Below are 7,322 nucleotides of genomic sequence, written 5' to 3'. Positions count from 1 at the left end.
AACTTTACAATTGTTGTGAAGTGTGTTCTTATAACGTAAGGTAAAACTTCAATACAATGCAAACACTGGCCATGGCAAGGAAGAAATGTAACGCAACTATAACTGTCACCAACGTAACTTCACGCAAAGCGTTAATTTATGAGGCTGCCAACGCAAGAGTTTTGCAGCTGTGTAACTACCACGGGGCTTTTCCAGTGTTGTGGGGGGATGTGGGGTCATGGGTTCATCGCCAGACTGATTGTCCTTCCCGACGTCCTCGTCCTCCTCCTCGTCTTACTCTTCTGCCTCCCCTCACCCCTGAGGTGGACCTGCAGTCCCATCTGTTAATTGTTGTCCTCTCCTGATAGCTAGGTTATGCAACATGCAGCATACCACAATGAACTCAGCGACCTGCTCAGGGTGGTATTGTAGGTTGCCTCCTGAGTGGTCCAGGCATCTGAAGCGCTGCTTCAGAAGTCCAATTGTCTTTTCAATGATATTGCATGTGGTTGTATGGCTTTCGTTATAACGCTTCTCGGCTTATGTCTGGGGCTTAAGCAGGGGGGGGTCATGAGCCAGTTGGCAAGGCCATATCCTTTATCCCCCGCATCCAACTGTGACCTTGTGGCTGACTTTTAAACAGGTCAGAGACAGTGCTCTCATGCAAGATGTGCGCATCATGGCTGTTCCCTGGAAAATTTGCATTTACTGCCATGATTATTTGCTTGTGGTCAACAACGAGCTGCACATTCAGGGTGTGGAATCCCTTTCAGTTCCGAAACACCTCTACATCCTGCAAAGGTGCTCACAGGGCAATGTGCGTGCAATCTATTGCTCCCTGCACCTTGGTGAAGTTTGCTATCCTCGAGAACTCCAAAGCCCTCTCAGTTTGTGCCTCCCTAGTCATAGGAAAGTTTATAAAGTCCATCCTGCGTGCGTAAAGGGCTTCAGTCACCTGTCGAATGCAGCAATGTGTGGCGTGCTGTTAGGTACCACAAATGTTGCCAGCTGACGCCTGAGAGGAGCCCGATGCATAGAAGGAAAGTGCCGCAGTAACCTTAACCTCCTGATGGTGCTGGTCGGCTGCAGAGCTCCTTTAATTAGCTGGCATATCTCATTGATGGCCTCCTTTCGGAATCACAGTCTTCTAAAGCACGTGTTATCGGATAAGTCCAGATAAGATCGCTTATCCCTGTAACTACGTTGGCAAGAACATCTTCTCCTCCTCCGCAGTCTGTCACCTCTTTGATTGGGCACATAATGCTCTTCAATGAAACTTCTCCCATCTCTATTCTGCAGCATGTGAGTAGTCATCAATACTGGTTGAGAAATTACAGGCCCCATCACTATAAATCACTATAAATGGCCTAATCTGTCTTCTTAAATTGTCCTCAACAAATGCAATATAACTGAAAATTAACCACAATGTGATTAGATGATTGGCAAGATTCAAAAACTCCCTTAAAATCACTCACAAATTGCTTCTCTTCTCAATCACTTCCAGCAGCCTTTATTAAAGATCCTCCGAGTTACAAAATGGCGTCCATAGCGCTGAGTTAAGGTCAGGTGAGTGCAGCTTTTCTTGAGTGTCTTTTTGGGCCAGCGATCATTTGGGCGAATTTCGGGCAAAAAGACGAACGTAGCTCTCGGCGATAATCGGACACTACTTCCCATTATAAACAGTATTCTGGGCCTTGCACGAGGAACTCGTCATATTTAAGAAAAAAAAATAGGCCCGGCGATGCAACTCATTCCTGTTTGCCAAAAGTTTGGCCGGTGATAAATGGGCGATAATCGGGTGCTAGCTTCCATTTTTCATCAAATATGGGCGATAGCCTGAATCTTAGCACTTATATGGGCACTAAATGGGTGATGATGTGCTGAAAGTCTAGCTCTCTAGAACCTCCACTTTTTTTGCCTGCTGAACGCCCATATAACGCCCAGATAGCGCCCATTTAGCCACAAAATGGAAACTGACGGGCTTTTTTAGGAGACTTATCGCCGAGTGTTATTTTCCCAATGGGCTTAACGCCGAGAAAACATATTACCACCTGCCCACTTTTTTGGGACAGAATCAGCAGAATGGGCGATTTCAACGCCCATATTATCGCCCACCGTTACTTTACTCATGGACATAACGCCAAGATTCAATAATAACGCCCGGTAACCGTTTTTGGTTGTAAAGAGCATATTTACCCAAACTAGCGGCCATGGAGATCACCCACTGTCAATTTCACCACCTCCCACACATATTGCTCAAAATATTACCGGCTCAAAAAAACGGCCATCAAAAAGTGGAACTAACTGGGACGGATGCCAGCGGTGTGGCTGGCATTTGTTAAATCCCACTTTTACGTGAGGAGCTGATATGGGAAAGATGTGCCTGAAAGAGCGCTGATGTGTGTGACAAAGCTGACACACTGCTGTGTGTGTGCAGCTCAGACATCAATGGTGCCCATCAACTTGGTGCTAGTTAAAGTTTACATTGATTGATGTTAAGTTGTATTTAAACCATTCATAGTAAGGAATCACCAGTGTGTAACGGTCCAGCTATCTGAGACAATGCGCAACAAGGTTATGTTCAATAACAAAAGTTTAATACCAACATTGGTCTGAAATCATAAGTGACATAGCCACCCAACCCCCGCCCACATCCCACTTTTTCCACCATTGCCATAAATCACATGGTCGCCATGACCAGCAACGCAGAATACAAAGGCAAAGCAAGAGTGCGGTCCCCAGCCCCCACACATTGCAACAAATTGCATACACCCAGATGGAGCTATAACACAGCCATCATCTGCGCATAGGCACCTCACTTTCCTTCTCCCCTCTCTTTCTTCTCCTTACCTCTATCCCTTCCCCTCCTCGCCCACTGCACCTGGCCAAGGAGCTCCTCAGGCGGTGCCTCTTTGGGGGGGGCGGGGGATGAAGGCAGATGCACTGGTTGGACGGGTACGGGAGCGGGGGGTGCTGAGGGGGCAAAATTCCTTGATGCAGGATCTTGGTCCTTGCTCGCATCTGTTGTTTGCAGTGGTGGTGCGGTACCTAGGGGTGGAATGCTGCGCTCTGGGACCACTGGGAGGGCTGTGGCAGCAGTGTTCCTGGCTATCGCATCCAGGGACTCCACCATGCGCGGAATGTACTCGGACATGGTCGCCAGGTGTCGGGATATGCCCCCCAAAGCTTCGATGAGCTGATCACCAATGTCGACAGTTCTCCTGGCCAAATGAACCATCTCTCCACTGTCATGTCGCGCTCGTGAAACAGACCTGCTTGGTCCACGAGGCCTCCGCGGGGTCGGTGCCGCCCTGGGGACAAATGGTGTGCCCTGTGGAGAGGTGCTTGGGGCCAGCACCTCCAGAGTGGAGGCAGGAATGACGGAGGAACAATAGCTGGCCTTGGGGTGGAATGGGTTCTGGTGAGTGGCGATGCAGGTTCTTCGAAATCCACGCTCTCATCCGTCGAAAACAGACCCAGTGGATTGACGGGCGACAATCGGAGCTCGTCAGCACAAGATGTAGTAGGATCATCCGCCGACTGCTGCCCCGCGCCCCCACCTTCTGGCCTCTGTGGCCTTGCCTAGAGCTGCGCTGCTGGCTGAGCTGCAAGACACAAATTAGGTTGTTAGAGGAGAAGGGGGGGGCGGGCTAGGGTGACAAGGTGAGTCCAGCACTACACACAGCATATGCACGACAAAAGCACCACTGCTCTCAAATTCATCGCAGACATCACATTTCATGATCATCAACACATTGCGGATTGCAATGATTTTCATTAGGCCAGCATTATTTCTATGACACTTTTAAAAATCATCTATCATATATGATTGTTCGGATATGAGTGGGTGTGGCATCTATTGATTTTACATCACGCAATGGTGTAAGCTTTACTTACGTGGCTTCACTGCAGGGTCTGCAGATGTGCCCGTGGCTGTCCGGGGGTGCGTCCCCATGAATGCGAGCACACGCTCCACCATGTCAGTGATGTCACTGGGGACTGGTGGCTCCCCACCCATTCGCCTCTGCATGGACCTCATCGTCGATAGCTTCTTTTGTAAAAGGTGACAGATGACATGGCATGAGATTATTGCATGATATCATTGCTAGGCACTGTCACAGACACTGATACAACACATAACCGACAGATGTAATCATGATTATTATGAAAATTATCCTTCTTTACCTAAAGACGTGCACTGTGACCACAGGCTTTAAGTAAAACATTCCCGGTAAAAGTGCAAGACCACACATCTGCTATAAGTCACTCATGACTGTTACAAATCAAATTATAAAAATACAAAAGTACATGTAAATCAATGCAACACTTACTTTTGCAGATCCCACAAGGTTGTTCCATTGTTTGCGGCATTGGTTTCCCTCACGCACCTCGTTGGTCGCTGGCGACACCACCCATCTCGGTCCATATCCTCTGGTAGGCCTTTGGGGTGGGCTTCTCACGCCCTCCCTGTGTCAGATCACCCCAGCGTGACTCGACCCCTGCAGGAGGGAGGCATTTGCCTTGTCTGAGAATCTCCTGGCTCTTTTGTGGCCTCCAATGTGCTCCTCTCCCACCTCATTGCTCTCTCCAGCCTTAGTCTCCACAGCGTACTATGATGCCTCCTCCTCTCGCTCCATTGTACGGCAAATTTGGTCAAATATGTGGCTGTTAACAGCTACTTTTTGTTTGCCTACTTGCTGTGAAGCTCTAAATTCTCCCTCCTTCCTCCCAAAGCAGCCACACCACACCCAGACAGGCCTTCAGTCCCTCTGAGCTCCCTCTCTCTCTGTCTCCTCTTCTGCACATGTCATGGTGACACTTGACCTCCAGAATCGCGGGAATCGAGCGTTGCCATGCCATTGCTAAGGCCACACTTTACGGCAGAAGGTCAAAAAAAATGATATCGCTCACGGTAAAGGCCATTTTCAAAAATGTAAACTATGTGTTTTGAGAATGGGTAAGAAGCCGGTGATCTGAAAACCCTTTTTTAACGCCCACGCCGGAAATAATGTCCATTTTGGGGCGATAAGCTCAAAAGTGGAGATTCTAGCCCCATGGCTTTACAGAATTGAGATCCCAAAAAGTTAAAGTTAATTCTCTTGAAACAAGAATTAAATGCAACACTGACACTATATCGAGCCATTACATCAAACTGGTTCCATTGCTAAGATCACACTGATAAATATCAGATCCCGCTCAAACTGTATGGGGGTGAAATTCGTTATCACCCGATTTGTGGGTGGGAGCGGTTGGGAGGTGTGAGACTTAGCGGCTGGTGCTGAAGCCTCGCCCCTCTCCAAAAGTTTGGGTTACCATGCATGGAAGGAAGTGGAATGCTAACTCAAGCGCCCCACTTCCTTCCGGGGGTGCTAATGGGGCGGACACCTCCGCAGCACTATACACTGGGCCATGCAGCGCTGCTGGGTCCGAGGGGCCATGAAAGGGAAGGGTCCATGCTTCAGGCTCTGTAAAGTAAAGAGGGACCTACCTGGACCACCAGGGAGCAGGGGGTCCTCGCGATCAGCCTGGCACTCAAGCAGTGGGTTTGGATGAGTGATCGCAGCTAGAACCCCGCGAAGAAATCGGATCAACAGCGGGAAAACCAAGGTAAGTTTTTTACTAATTTCCATGGGCCACCTCGCATTTAATTTTTGCCCCGGTAGCGGCCCTGCTGCCCGATAAGCATCCCTTGAAGCTGTCGCTGTTATCGCTTGACACTGCTGCAGGGTGCAAAAGTGAATTTCGGGGTCGGGGCACTATTGGGCGATGTGCGCGGTGATGACGTCATGATCTCCAGGTGCAGGAGATCAGGGCGCAAAGCCATAGCGCCACTGTTTAACTCCTGCCCAATATGGCGGGAGTTGTTGCAAGCATCGTGCCTGGACGGTAAGAGGCACTAACGGGAGGCGCAAATATACCAAATTTCCTAAAATCTTTCAAATCAAATTGCTCAAAATAGATTGAGCTCTTATATGTTCTGATGTTGAATTTGGTTACATGGAATTGCATAGGTTACATTGAAATGTAGGTCCCTTGCAGTCGGATTCAGGTGAATTTATAATGGGGAACAAAGAAATGGCAGACCAATTGAACAAATATTTTGGTTCTGACTTCACGAAGAAAGACACAAATAACCTTCCGAATGTACGAGGGGACAGTGGGTCGAGTGAGAAGGAGGAACTGAAGGATATCCTTATTAGGCGGGAAATTGTGTTGGGGAAATTGATGAGATTGAAGACCGATAAATCCCCGGGGCCTGATAGTCTGCATCCCAGAGTACTTAAGGAAGTGCCCCTAGAAATAGTGGATGCATTGGTGATCATTTTCCAACAGTCTATCGACTCGAGATCAGTTCCTATGGACTGGAGGGTAGCTAATGTAACACCACTTTTTAAAAAAGGAGGGAGAGAGAAAACGGGTAATTATAGACCGGTTAGCCTGACATCAGTAGTGGGAAAAATGTTGGAATCAATCATTAAAGGATGAAATAGCAGCGCATTTGGAAATCAGTGACGGGATCGGTCCAAATCAGCCTGGATTTATGAAAGGGAAATCATGCTTGACGAATCTTCTGGGATTTTTTGAGAATATAACTAGCAGAATGGACAAGGGAGAACCAGTGGATGTGGTGTATTTTCAAAAGGCTTTTAACAAGGTAGACTTTCAAAAGGCTTTTGACAAGCTCCTACACAAGAGGCTGGTGTGCAAAATCAAAGCACATGGTATTGGGAGTAATGTACTGACGTGGATAGAGAACTGGTTGGCAGACAGGAAGCAGAGAGTCGGGATATATGGGTCCTTTTCAGAATGGCAGGCAATGACTGGTGGAGTGCCGCAGGTCTCAGTGCTGAGACACCAGCTCTTTACAAAATACATTAACGATTTGGATGAAGGAATTGAATGTAATATCTCCAAGTTTGCAGATGACACTTAACTGGGTGGCGGTGTGAGCTGTGAGGGGGACGCTAAAAGGCTGCAGGGTGACTTGGACAGGTTAGATGAGTGGGCAAATGCATGGCAGATGCAGTTTAATGTGGATAAATGTGAGGTTATCCATTTTGGGGGCAAAAACACGAAGGCAGAATAGTATCTGAATGGTGGCAGATTAGGAAAAGGGGAGGTGCAATGAGGCCTGGGTGTCATGGTTCATCAGTCATTGAAGGTTGGCATGCAGGTACAGCAGGCGGTGAAGAAGACAAATGTTGGCCTTCATAGCTAGGGGATTTGAGTATAGGAGCAGGGAGGTCTTACTGCAGTTGTAGTGAGGCCTCACCTGCAATATTGTGTTCAGTTTTGGTCTCCTAATCTGAGGAAGGACGTTCTTGCTATTGAGGGAGTGCAGT

This window comes from Pristiophorus japonicus, chromosome 10 (assembly GCF_044704955.1).
Source record: "Pristiophorus japonicus isolate sPriJap1 chromosome 10, sPriJap1.hap1, whole genome shotgun sequence".
NCBI lineage: Eukaryota > Metazoa > Chordata > Chondrichthyes > Pristiophoridae > Pristiophorus > Pristiophorus japonicus.
Note: the sequence above shows the minus strand (reverse complement) of the source record.